Genomic DNA, 14,174 nt, shown 5'->3' with positions numbered 1-14,174 from the left:
CCTCTGATTGAGTTAAACAGGAGGGGAATCACACCCATGACTTTAGGTATCAAATGCAGGTAATGGCAAGAATGTCTATATTTTAAAAATCTCAGGAAAAATTCTCATTGACCTCAGTGGGACCAGGATTTCAATGGGGCTCTCAGCTTCTGTCTCCTTAAGACATACACACTCACAATGACTCACTCGAGACTAGCCAGTTACACATAATTGAAGCACTCATTAGGTTTTATGGCTGCAAATCCCAACCTTTGCATGTACAAAAGTGTGCTCAGGTGTTTGTACCCACCACGTGTGGGTACAAATTAAACAGTAACACTAATAAAACATCTTCTAAATGTTAACGGAAATATTATCTTGATAAAGATTTTTTTTTAAAAAACCTCACAGTTTGGCTAGCATTTGCCATTTTAGAAGTGAGTCTGCTGTGAAATGTGAGGATAGCACTTGATGTGTTACTATTTCTTGTGAAGTGATTTAATAAATGTTTAAACAAGCCATTGCTACTGTCACAGCATTTCTTAGTGAAAAGCTGACATTTGGAAGGTTGTCATGCATGTGGTCCTCTACTTTTTAAAAAATGTAGAAATAGGTGGCTATGCTGCAACATTTGACCTTCCACTCCAGTTATATAGTGTTGGTATGAGTGTATTCTTTTCTCTGAATGTATACTTCACTTTTGCCATTGGGCTGAAATAGGGAAAGAAAGAGAGAAAGCAGCCCTTGGGACCTATCCTGCCATATGTGGAACCGGAAAAAAAAGACACATGTCTATACTGTGAAAAAAGACTCATGGTAGCAAGTCTGGATCAACTGACTTGGGCTTGTGGGGCTTGCACTGTGGGGCTAAAAATAACAGTGCAAATGTTTGGGCTTAGGCTGGAGACCAGGCCCTGAAACCCGGGTAAGTAGGTGGGTCTCAGAGCCTGGGCTTCAGCCTGAGCCCAAACATCTACACTGCTTCTTTTTAGACCTGTTGCACGAGCCCTGCAAGTCTGATTCAGTTGATCTGGGCTCTGAGACTTGCTGATGCAGGTCTTTTTTTGCAGCATAAACATACCCATAGTCACATTAGTAAGCCACACTCACACGAAAAGTTCTAAAAGCAACGGTACCTAGCTGCAAAAAATATTCCTTTCAGGGACACACTTGGCTAGCACTGCAAAGTTGATAAAAGTACAACTCATGAAAAGAAATGTGTAATTCAGATTGATCACCAGGCCATTTGTTTGTGCAGAGGAACTGATTATTTCTCCATGGAAAAGTACCAGTATCCCAGGTGGGTTTTATTATGTTTCCCTTTTGTAAAATGCCCTAAATATTCAATCTGTAACAGCCCTTGTTGCAGAGAGCTGATAGGTTTTTCACACTAAGGGTTCCATTTAAAGAAATTTTGGGTGAGGTTAAGAGTCATATTTTGGACTGTTTTGCCTTCACAATATCCCTTTTATCTCTCATCATTTCCACATATTGTACAACACTGAAAAGGTCCCATCACTACAATTCCAATACCCTCTATAGCTCTCATGCTCATCCCTGTCACCCTTAAAGCATTCAGATGACATATGTATTGGAGCTGTGTGAAATTATTTTCACAAAATCCTTTTTGTGTGTGTGCAAGAGTGAAGACCTGGTGTGACTAAAATATTTCTTGTCGATTTTGCTGAATTTTTCATTTTGCAAAAAAAAACAACCCTTCAAATAAAATTCTGAAAAATATCAAAAGATTTAGGCAACCTTAATTTTGGCATTTCCCAACTTTTGAGTGCTTGCATTTGCACACTTAGAAATGCTCCTTTAAGCATTTTGATATAATGTCCTAGGTATGACCCTGGGAGTCCCTCAATGTCAACTGGTTGAGAGCATTCTTCCTCCACCCCCCAGTCCTGCCATACCATAACTCACATCAGGTCCAGTCCACAGTTGTGAATATATTAGGAAAGTCCTGCTCAGCCTGAAGCCAGGACATGTCTAGTGCAGGTGGAATCTTTGGGGAATTTAGCTGTTAACATCTAAGAAGTTTCTACTGGCCAGGAACTGTGATTTTTTCAAAGGCTTATAACTTGGTTGACTTTGGGAAGATTTTCACAGTAATTTCAAAAGGCACAACCCTGACACAAAAGTTATACTGCTGGCAAATTTCAAGTCCCTGCACCAAAGCATGGGGGTTCTGGAAATTTTCAAATAATAGGTCACTAGAAGTTTGTAATGTGAGCAAAATGACCTATTTCCCTCTACCCCACCCCCCAAAAAATCAGACTAAGTCAGGCACCCAGCCTGGAAAGTTGCAGCCTTAATAATTTGGTAAAGTTATAAGTCACTGAAAATAGGGTTTTATAATGGGAAGTCTAGTGGGCAACCTTAGTAATAGTCAATGCTGCCAGTTCTGCCTATAATGTGGAGATGGAGCACTATAATGAATCATTGAAAGGAATAATAGAATTGCACATGGAATTTTAACAAGAACCCTTACAAATTGTACCCCTCATCTGGGAAAACTGAGGTGTTTTTCTTTATTTCCTCTTCTACTTTTCCCTGCTCTTACTGTATATATTATTACATACAATGGGAAGCATCATGTGAGCATTCCCATGGACTTCTAATGGGTTAGAGGTCTCTCAGCACCTTCCAGGATCCAGCTCTATCATTGCAAGGAAACAAGAAGAGTCATTTAAAAATATTTAGTAGCCATGACACATAGAACAGAACACCCACAGCCTCCTACATGTCCCTATCGAAACAGCATCCCAGAAGTCCAAAATGGTTTAGCAGAGACCATGGTGACCACTTTGTTTCTTCCTTTTAATTTTATTAGAGGTGAGTGTGGGAGGGGACCCCTTGATGTCAACTGGCAGAGAGCACCATGGTGCATAGGGTTTTTATAGGGATCCCCTGGGTCTGATATATACATAACAAGTTCAGTGAAGAGTGGCATGTAAAGGCTCTACCGAGAGCCAATAACATAATCATTGTGAACTGCGTGTATGGATAATAAATAAGGAGTTACACAGCTATACTGAAAATTATGTTCTTAAGATCTTGAAGTTAAGGCAGATCATCAGGAGGTGACATACCTCAGATATGTTTCTTTCAGGCAGTAGGTATCAGAAGAGATTGCAAAATGTGCAAAGGAAGGAATCTTCAGGAATAACCGAAAACAGCAGGGTGTCAAGGGTCCTGTTTATGAATAAAGAAAAAAGATTGTTCTGGCATATCTTGGAGTGTAAGGAAATACATTTAATCTTCCATCTAAGAAGCAAACTAACAGTGGGCTTATCTCATGAAAGGAGGGTCATAATCAACTTGGCTGTGAAAAGCTGCAAAATTTTGGGTGAACATTACTGTACGAGACATAAAAGTGTCTTGGTAATGGTCCAGGCTCTAAAATGCATCTTATGATTTTATTTGATGTGTAACCTACTTGCTTTTACTTGAATCTCTATGTTTTGTTAAATAAACTTGTAATTAATTGCACTATAAACAAATCTAAGTGCTGTGGGTTACAGTGTTTCGTTTACTCCTAGGGGAATTCTGCACCACTCCGCACACGCAGAATTCATGTTCCCCGCAGATTTCTTTGCATCCCCACAGAAAATAATGGGGTTGCACAGGGAAACTGCAAGAATGGTCATGCACTCCTCCCCAGCAGTGTGGGTGCATCGTTTCAGGTGCCTGCAGCAGCCGGTGGAGAGAGAAATCACTGCAAGGTAGGGGTGGATGGGGCTGAGGATGCCCAGGCCAGTGGCTCCTACCCTGTGCCTGGCTCAGCTGCTAGTCCCAGCGGGGCTAGGGGAGGACAGAACTTCCTCTTCCCCTGCAAGGAGCAGCTGGGGCCGGGTCAGATCCACCCCCAGAAACCTCTCCAGCTCCAGGAAGCTCTGCACCCTTCCCCAGCTTCCCCATCTGCCCAACCACTGTGTATCTGGACCCCCCATATCCAGACTCCCCAGACAAGCCTCTGCACCCAGAATCCCTCCTACTGAGACCCCCACCCAAACCCTTACCCCACCAAGCCTCACCCCCTGCATCTGGATCCCCCACACTAAGCACCTCCACACCTGGATCCTGCTAGGTTGAGCCTGCTTGCCCACACCTGGATCAGGAGAAAGAGCTGGGTGTGCATGTGAGACTCTGTCCCTCTCAATTACTGATTTGGTGTACCTGGTGTGGAGGGGCAGGACCCTGGGGTGTTTCTGGGGGAGGCCTGGCCCTTTTGCTGTGTTAGGTTTGGGTACAGCCTCACTGCCAAGTCTATGTCTAGAGCGTGGGGGCTGCAGGGTGATCTCCCACCTCCTTTCAGCCTGTGGCATGTGCTCCCCATTGCCATGCTGGAGCTCCATATTTATTTACTGACAAACAAAATATGCAGAATTTTAAAATATTGTGTGCAGAATTGTTAATTTTTTGGTGCAGAATTCCCTCAAGAGTATTCTTTGGAAGCATCAAATCTCTGAATACGCAAGTGTCCAGTGAACCAGGGTTGGCAACTCCAGCAGGATGCTTGGAGGGCTCGAGGACTGGGATGTGCCAGTTGCTAACCTGTAAAGTAACAGCAGAGTCTGTGAAGCATAGAGGGCTGTATGTTGTCCATAGCCCATGGAGTTGGGGAACTCACCTCCAGGAGTCACAGACAAGACTTCCTCATGCTAAGGGCAGGTGGTAACAAGGTGCTTCACAGTCCTGGGTACCCCCAGGAAGTGCTACAGTGAGAGACCTAGTCATTTCTCACTCCTCCTCCCGCCCCCATAAAGTGATAAAAAAAACTTTATGAAGCAAAAATCAGAAGATGTAAATGGGCTACAGCATACCATGATGGAGGAAAAAACAGAAGTCATCCACAACATGAAGAAAGGCACTAGGGTTGAAGATGTAGGAGATTACTCAGAAGTGAACAGTTCAACAATGAACATTGGCAATAGTATTGCATTTTGAACAACAAACTTATTTTTTCCAGCTAAAATGGTAATATACCTATGAAACCATGATGGGAAAACAACTAGATTTAAGGCTATGATCTGCATAGGTTCTGTGAGGTCAGCAAAACACTGAATTGAGCCGATGAAATGATCACAGTATTAGAGGCATTGCCATGCTCAGTTATTTGTGGGATTTGTATTATTTGTTTGTATTATTATGTTTGTATTATTTGCTTATCTAATAAGCACTAAGCTAAATGTCTACTGGGCAGTTGTGCTAACCACAATTCTATATTATTGTGACATTGGGCAACATATCACTGACATATCAGGAAACTCGATCAGTTCCATAGGCGCTGTCTTTGGTCTGTTTGCAGGGTCAAATGGTGGGACAAGAGACCTAATATGGAACTCCTTAGTCACTGTCAGATGTCTGACATTCAAAGCATGGTCATACTAGCTCAGCTACATTGGTCTGGGCACCATGTTCATATTCCTGACTTGAGACTATCCAAGACCCTATTTTATGGTCAGTAAAAGCAAGGCACCCTTTCTTGTGGTGGTCAGTACAGATGGTATAAAAATACACTGAAGTCAAACTTGAAAGCATGTCAGGTCGATCCCAGTAACTGGGAAACAACAGCCCAGGATTGAGCAAGTTAGCAGCAGACTTGTCATGTTGCCATGAATTGCTTTGAAGCAAGGTGCCTCAACACCTTATGCAAAAAGTGTGAACAGTGCAAAGCAAGGATCCAACTGCCTGTAGTAGTTGTGGACAATTTTGTCTGTCTCACAAGCATTCTTGTTTGCAATTCTTGTATTGGTCTGATCTCCCAGATATATATTCATTTATAGTATTCACTAAATCCTTTTGCATCAATACCAACGCAAGACTCCATCCATCCATTTTTGGAGAGAATCATAATGTCTACTTACTGTAGCTCTTACAAATATCATTTTACCTTAGAGAATTTTATATATGGTATCCTTGTGACTAGGCAGAGAAGATCATTTCTTTAAAGCATGGCATCATGGTACTGATGGTGTGTCACCACAAAAGGACAAGTATAGAAAACCAAAGAAAAGTTTGAATAGAAACCTGGTGAAATCTATAGCAGATGGGTAGCCACTGTATTTTAGCTTAATTTTTCTTTTTCTTCTCCTAAAGCTCCCACATTCACTCTTGGCTGCCACTGTGGTGACAACAGGCAAAAATCTCTTAGCTATCAGTAGAACTAACAGGAAATTCTGATCTCAAATGCCAATTGATTACTAAAGATAGATAGGTTTGTATTATGTTTAATTTGGGGAAAGAGAAAAGTGATTATGAGGGAACAAGCACATTCCTGATCCTTGAGATTGTCAAAGAGATGAACTAAGCCATATTTGCAAATCATATGGTTCTCTTTAATATGTGTATTCAAACAAAAATATAACTAAAAAAAATTGCCCTTAGTTAAAAAAAAATGTCCTGGTTTTCAGCATTCACATTTCTGTCACACTCCACTTACTGCAGTAAACACCCATTTCTTCATTAATAATGAGAATGGTCAGTGTACAGTCTCAGCAATTTAAATAATCACTTATACCAGTCAATTTCAATTCATTAAAATGAATATAAAAATGTTCATAATCTCACATGACACATTTTATAATTTGGCTATTTTCACACATTTCAGAACTGAGATTCAAGGCAGAATGCAAACAGCACACATGAGTATCTGACAAGCAGAGAAAGCTACTGGAAAAGTCACATAACCTTAACTATTGAGATGACACAGCCATCTCAAGGATCAAATTTACCTGCTACATTCATCCAGTCAAGCACTACTGTCATTATGTTTCTGTCATACATACTGATTCCTTTCAAACTGTAGAAAATTAAAGGAGATTTGCTGAATAATAGCAAGAATATTTTTCATTTGTCTCCTCTCACTTTTAAAGCTGGGTTTCACTTTTTAGGTCCCTTGCTAATTAAGATGGGTCAAAAGATTTGTTAACAAGAAAGGCAGTGATGGGTTTGTTCCCAGTTTATAGAGGTTCAGATGACTCAAAAGCACGCTAACAGTACATAGATTTTTGTCATCTCATCTTTGCTATTTGGCAGCTATGATGGAATTAGTCATTAGAGCAAAGAATGTAAAAAAGGGTCTCACTGATGACAGTGACTCAGAAATATTAAGGGGGAAATGGCTTATTTGCTATTTAGGTAGGAGTTAATGCTAAAATTACTATTTATGGTTGGAGCCTCCAGAGCTTACATATGTAAAGCTTCTATTAAGGTTTGCAGGCATAAGGTCTATAGAAACTGGCCTTTTGAGATACATTGTCATTGTGAAAATGGAATACATTGCTTGTTCTTGGTCTAGTCCTGGCTTCTGCAAACTAGAAACAGAATAGAGTTGGGCAAGAAATTGCTCCTTTCAAAATGTAAAAAGATAAATAAAAAATGGAGCCATGGAAAATGAATAGTGCTGGGGTGGAGAGGGGGCAGGAATAGTATTTTCACTACAATTTAGGTAACAGGATAGTTCCTGGCATACACTGGAAGATGTGAAATTAAAACTGACTTTAAAACTATGAGCTGGCTCTTGCTGTTTGGCACAGCTCCGAGCAAAGAGTGGTGCATAAGCCTCCATGCTCCAGGAGTAGCCCTTAGGGCAATGCATCTCCCTCTGAGACACAGTCCCCTTCCTGATTCCCTCATGTTCTGGGGAGTGTCAAAAGGGATAATAATTTGGTGCCAGAATATACCATCTTCAAATTACAATACTCTCCATGGCAGCTCAGCAATGCTAGCCTGTCGGTTGCAGAAGGGGATGCGGAGAGGGAAGAGGAGAGAATTTCCTGCCCACCTGATTAAGATCCGGATAACCTGTTCAGGGGCCAAGGGAGGGGTGAGGTGTTGGGGGGCCCCTGAGACCTTTTCCCCAAAAATTCAGTTTGCCTTTAGTCTCATCACTCAGGTTCCTTTATTTGGTATACGGCAAAACTACTCTGAGTTGATGATACTCAAGCGTAGCAAGTGGGTATAGGGTGTATCACACATCCAAAGTTACACCGCAAATGTCTTTTTATACATTTACACACTATTACTGCATTTATGTAAAATGTTGCATTACACATTTTGGGATTGGCTTGGTTACTTTGTAGGAACCAATCCCTGTACAGCATGCTCTGTCCATGGACGATTTACTCTTTACCTCGTCTTACGTTCTAGGTTTATTTTATCCATTATTATCTTGTCCAGTGGAAATGGTTCCCTGTGTGTTCTCCCTTATCTTAGCTTGTACAGACTTTCTGTTTCCAGCCTGCTGATCCATTTACCTGTCTCCCAAGAAATGAGGTCTCACCTATGTCCAGTCACTCACATCAAGCCAGGCCTACATTCCATTGTTTTTGCTTTTATTTTTAATATTGTTTTTCTTTATTATATTTTTCTAGCACCATTTTGTTAACTGCACTATTTAACCTACCACACAAAAATACATCATGCTACAACAGTTATTTCCTTTATATCATTTGTGTGAGAGCACTAAAAGGCATTCACAGATTTAGTTTGCAACATAAAAGCCCTCCAAACTGGGACTGAAGAAGAGTGCCGTGTAAGCTTGAAAACTTGTCTCACTCACCGACGGAAGTTGGCCCAATAAATATATTACCTCACCCACCTTGTAGCTCCTGTGTAACGTCATTTTACTCTTAAGATGCTAATATTTTGGCTCTTTAATTAAGAGTTTGCCAAAATGAAAGCCTCGGTACTGTACTTCCCCTTGACTTTCCTTTCTTTATAGAAGCCTTTTGCAATATAATTTTCTGCTTTAAATAAGGAACTTCATACAAAGATAAGCAACCAGCCAATTTGTGGGCTAAAAAAATGTCTTTTTATTATACTCCTGTGTTTATTTAACCTTCAGTAGAACTAAAGTACAAATGATTTTTTTTTATAGTACATGCTCCTCGGGGTGGGACATAGTGTCAGATGCTGGGTTCTCACTTCAGATACCATAAACTCCTTACCTCCTGGTATGGTGGTGTCTCAGTAAAGGTAAGTTGGGGCTTTAATCTTCATGAATTGTGATGCAACTTCTTAACTGGAATCATGAGATGAATAGTCACTGATTACCACTTCTACTTCTAAATGTATTGCTTTTTAAAATTTTCTGTGCATTTACTCCTTCCTGTCTTTTTCTGGCCTCGTTGTAACTTTCTACACCCTCTTCCCACTGACTTTGCTCATCCAGGTTTTGCTTTCTCTTTCCTCTCCCTTTGACTTTCCACTACTGAGGGAACCCTTTCCCTTTTGCTGCCCATCACTCTGGAATGCTTTCACCTTCAAGGCCCAAGTCACATTTTTTTTCCTTAAATCTTTGCCTTAAATCTTTGACTGGGCAATCAGTGCATTTTCACTCACACTCCTTTCCGTCCTTGGGGGAAAGTAAAGGAATTTGAAATTCAAAACATTCAAAAGGTTGACTATGACTATGTTCAAGGTGTGTGTGTGTTTGTATTATAATTTCCCAGAATTAGGGTGACCAGACAGCAAGTGTGAAAAATAGGGACAGGGGGTGGGGATGGGGGGTAATAGGAGCCTATATAATGTGACGGACTCAGGCCAGAAGGATATAAGAGGGTAGTCCTTTTGAGTACTGGGATTTGGGCGAGCGCTAGCTTGCCCACTGCTGAAAGCCCCTCCTCCAGCCGAGGGAGGGGCCACGAGATATAAGAGGGTAGTGGACGGCAGGTATATCAGCCTCAGAATGAGCAGGTCCCTGTTCCCTGGATAGCCAAACAAGGGCTACTCCAGGCCAATCAAGACACCTGAGGCCAATTTAACCAGTTAAGGTCATTAGGCTAATGCTGGCACCTGACTTCAATTAACTGAGAAAGAGTCAGTTAAGGCTGATAGGCTAGTGGAGGCAGCTGGGACCAATTAAGGTCCCCTTATACTGCTTTAAAAGCTCTCCTTTCCAGTTCTCTCGAGAGGAGCCCAGGTGAAAGGAGCTGGAGGAGAGGAAGCAGTACTGAACTCTGAGGTAAGGGTGAAGCTTGGGAAAGGGGAGCACGGGGAAGTGGCCCAGGGAATCAAAGCTGCATCAGTGGAGGAGGGAAGCTGCTTATAGCTGCTATCATTAGGGTTCCTGGGCTGGAACCCGGAGTAGAGGGCGGGCCTGGGTTCCCCCCTTCCTCCCCACATGATCTACAGAGATCCCTTTGAGAGGGAAAACAGACTTTGGTCCAGGCAGGAGACCAAACGGGGCCTATGGAGCTCTAAGGAGCAACAGAGACTGTGGATAGTCCACCTTCCCACTTCCCATACCGGCCTGTGATGAAAATAGCTCAATAAACTGTAACCTTTGCCACCATACTGGGAAAGGGAGGTCATACTGAGAACCTTAATGAGCTTCTGAGGCCACTGAATCCGCCAGGAAGCGTGGGACCCACCAATACAGACTTGGAGCTTTGTCACAATAAGAAAAAGATCCCAAAATCGGGACTGTCCCTATAAAATCGGGACGTCTGGTCACCCTACCCAGAATATATCTTTACTGCATTGCAAGAAGAGCTTTGCTGGAGCATTTAAAATACTTTGATATCTCTAAAAGACTCTGTTTCCAGGAGTATGAACTCTATTTTACCTCTTTGGTGCTACTTTGCTAATATTAAATAATGAAAATGAATGAATATCTCTTATTCACAAACTTGTTAGCAAACAATTTTGAACATATTTGTGTATTTTAATGATACAAATGATTTTGTTATTGATGTGATTTTATCAAGATGTACATTTTGTCACTTTTGTCATGAAGTCATAGAGTCATAGAGTTTAAGGCCAGAAGGGTCGACTAGATCATCAAGTCTGACCTTCTGTATACCATAGGCTACCAACACACCCAGCACCGGCACACTGAACCCAGCAATAGAAATGAGACCAAAGTAAATGGGACCCAGAGGAGATTGTGACACAGGCAGAGAATAGGTGGGACTGAGGTGCATTAGTGCTTGAGGCCCCTGAAATACCAGAGAAATGATTAAATGAGATATATGCAGATAGTCTGGCAAGGGACATGTTCCCACACACTGTAGATGAAGGGGAAACTCCCCCATGGTCACTGCCAATCTGAGATGGGGGAAATTTCTTCCTGACACCGCATATTGTGATCACATGCCATTAATGTTTTGCATGACTTACACACGGCTCTACTTTTGAACCAGCTATTGGTGTGCTGCGCACTAGTGAAAAAGCTTTCTGGAAGACCTTGGCTATCATATTTTCATGTGATGTGTGTTCCTTCATATACATGTGCATATTGTACAGAGAACAAAAAAGCTCACAGCAGCCTCAAAACAGCATCTGTTCTTTATAGTGAGATAAAGAAGCTGCAGAAGGTTTGTGGAAACTTGCTGAGGCTTGTTGTCACTTAGCGGGAAGTGTTTAAGAGTTTGTGAAGAACAAAATTACAATTTGTCAAATGTTGCAAACCTCAGAGTGATCTCGCACTATTTGATTTCACGGTTGATATAAATAGGATTTTGCTTTTATGTGAATTCAAAATGACCATCTTTCTGTTTAGTAAAGTACTCAGTTTTTATTTTTCCCTTCTTCAAAGGTGTCCATAGTAAAGCTGACATTGATTATTTTTCAGCAATTTATGCTATTGTTCAGCTTTTCACAGGCTATGATGTGTTAGGCTGGTCAAAATCAGGACCCCCTTGCCGTCCTGTTTACATATGCCCACTTGCAGTTTATCATTCAGTTCAAGGGCTGAATCCTGGCCAATCCCATGATATGGTGAGAGCACTTTCATGGATATGAGAATCTTATTTTAAGTGATATTGGGATTTTCACACGCAGGACACGAGACATCTCATTTTAATACATTTCTAACCAAGAGGTAAGTCAGCATGATGGGCCCAATCCAAAGGTAATTGAAGCCAATGGGAGTCATTCCACTGCCTTAAATGAGCTTTGGTTTAACCCAGTGTCATCTCCTGCAGAAGACTACATGTGCCATCTCTGAGTTAGATGAGTGTTTCTATTGTGGTGGCAGCTGGGAATGAAGTATCAAGGAAATATGCTGAGGAAACTGGTCTTCCTTTGGGTGGAGAGTTCTGCCAGTAAAAGACTAGATGTGTCTGAGTGGTTCACTATATATTTAATCATGTTAATGATGTCTCTGTTACTGTGCTTTTAACCCGATACTGTCTGGGCTGTTTTTATTATGTTTCTTCATGTCTCTGTGACAGTACATTTTTTTTGTGTTTTTGGTATTATAATAATCAAATTAAAATTGATTAATAGATTGATTTCCTCTTGATTACTGATAAATACCTATGAGAAAGCAGAACATGGAAGACACAACATTTTTTATGCTTAAAATATAGTGGTACAAGTTATAGATGAACTTGAGACACAGAAGCTAATGTTACAATTACAGCAACAGCACATTTCTTGACTGGACTCCAGAACAATATACTCTGAATTAGGGATCTTGGTTTCTATAGTCTAATATTAATGAAACTGGTGGGAAAATACAGCAACAAAATTAGTAGTAAATAAAAAAAAACTTTTTTATTTCAAAGTTTTGACAACATTTTTCAGTTTCCCAAAATTTTAGTCAGTTCTAGAGCTAGTCAAAAAATCCTGAGAAAGTTGACAGAAAATTTTGTCAAAAATATGGGGTTTTCTTTTTCATCGAAAATCAGATCTTCAGTGAAAAATGTTGCCAAGTTCTAAGTATAAGGATATCAATAAGTGTGTAGTAATTTTCTTTTTGTTTTTAATGAGAGTAGGGCTGGTGAAAGGTAGTGGCTTGACATCAACAAAGAATGATCTTTTTATTATAGAACAGCTAGAGCACAGGGAGCCGCAGGGAAGGTTGCCCCATCCCCTGTTTTGCCAGTGTGTTTCAACTCTGTTTTGAGATGAGAAAGCTAAAAATGTCTAAGGATTCATTTGCAATGTCCAATCAATCTTTGACCTCTCTTCTGACTGCCAGCCTGGATACCAATGAATACCATTTGTGATAGTTGCAATGTGGACACTCAGGCAGCAAACACAAATATTGCAGACTCTTGTTGACCAAGTCCTAAAGTCATGGGCTCGTCTCTCTTTGGAGTCAATGGAGCACTCCATTTCAGCAGCTCCCTACACCCAACGTTCCACATGGCATCATGGGCTGCATCCCTACTAATGCCAGCAGACAGTAAGGAAAACCATAGCTTTATATACACCAACTGTGGATCTCACAGGTCAGTGTATGTTTGGCAGAAATGGACAGAAATGTTTTCTACCATTCTAATTTTAAAGTGCTGTTTCTTATTTATTTTATACGTTTTTTTTAATTGCACATTATTTTTGTACTGTTTCTGCTATGCAATACATTTTTATTTTTTGGAAAGAAATTCATTTTTATTACTTCACAACTTATATTGCAGAAGGCCTAGCCCAACTCGAAACACACATTACTTGTAACAGAACAGGACCACGGAACTCATATGTTCTGTGAAAACCACAGTGTATTAATTATAAATCTACAGCAAGCACCGCATAATTTATTGGTTCATTAAAAGACAGCGTGATAGTCATAAAGGCACACCGAGCATTACACAATTCCTAACACCCGCCAAAACATCAGGGCCAGGTAGAGCACAGTCCAGCACAGCACGTTGTTGTGGCTGACCATTGAAGTGCTCTTTTAAGCCCTCCCTCAGCAGTATGAACCTTGTTGAGCTTTTCTAATGGCCCTTGGGTCTGGCTCTTCAAACTCAGCAGGCCGCCGCTCCACATTCAGCACCCTGATGGCAACTTTCCCCGCTTTGCATCACAGATATTATGCTGGACACAATGGGCAGTTATAACCTTTGGGATATTTTTCTCACTGAGATCCAAGCTAGTGAATAAACAACACCAGAATCCCTTTAATCTACTGAAAGCACATTCAATTGTCACTCTGCATCTTCTGAGCCAGTTGCTGAATCTTTCCTTGGAGCGGTCAAGGTGGTCTGTGTACAGCTTCATGAGCCAGGGGAGCTAGAGGGCAGGCTGGGACTCCCAGGATCACTATTGACATTTTTATTCCACATATTTTTATAAAAATTCAATACAAAACAATGTTTAAAGGCATAGAGATTTGTATTATATTGCACAGTACAGTGGGTGCACAACCAGTTTGGTACTCTCATAGTAGCTAACTGATGTTAAAATGACTACATGTCAAAGCTAGGCCCTATAACCAATGTAAAAGTAGAGGTATG

This window comes from Mauremys mutica, chromosome 6 (assembly GCF_020497125.1).
Source record: "Mauremys mutica isolate MM-2020 ecotype Southern chromosome 6, ASM2049712v1, whole genome shotgun sequence".
NCBI lineage: Eukaryota > Metazoa > Chordata > Testudines > Geoemydidae > Mauremys > Mauremys mutica.
Note: the sequence above shows the minus strand (reverse complement) of the source record.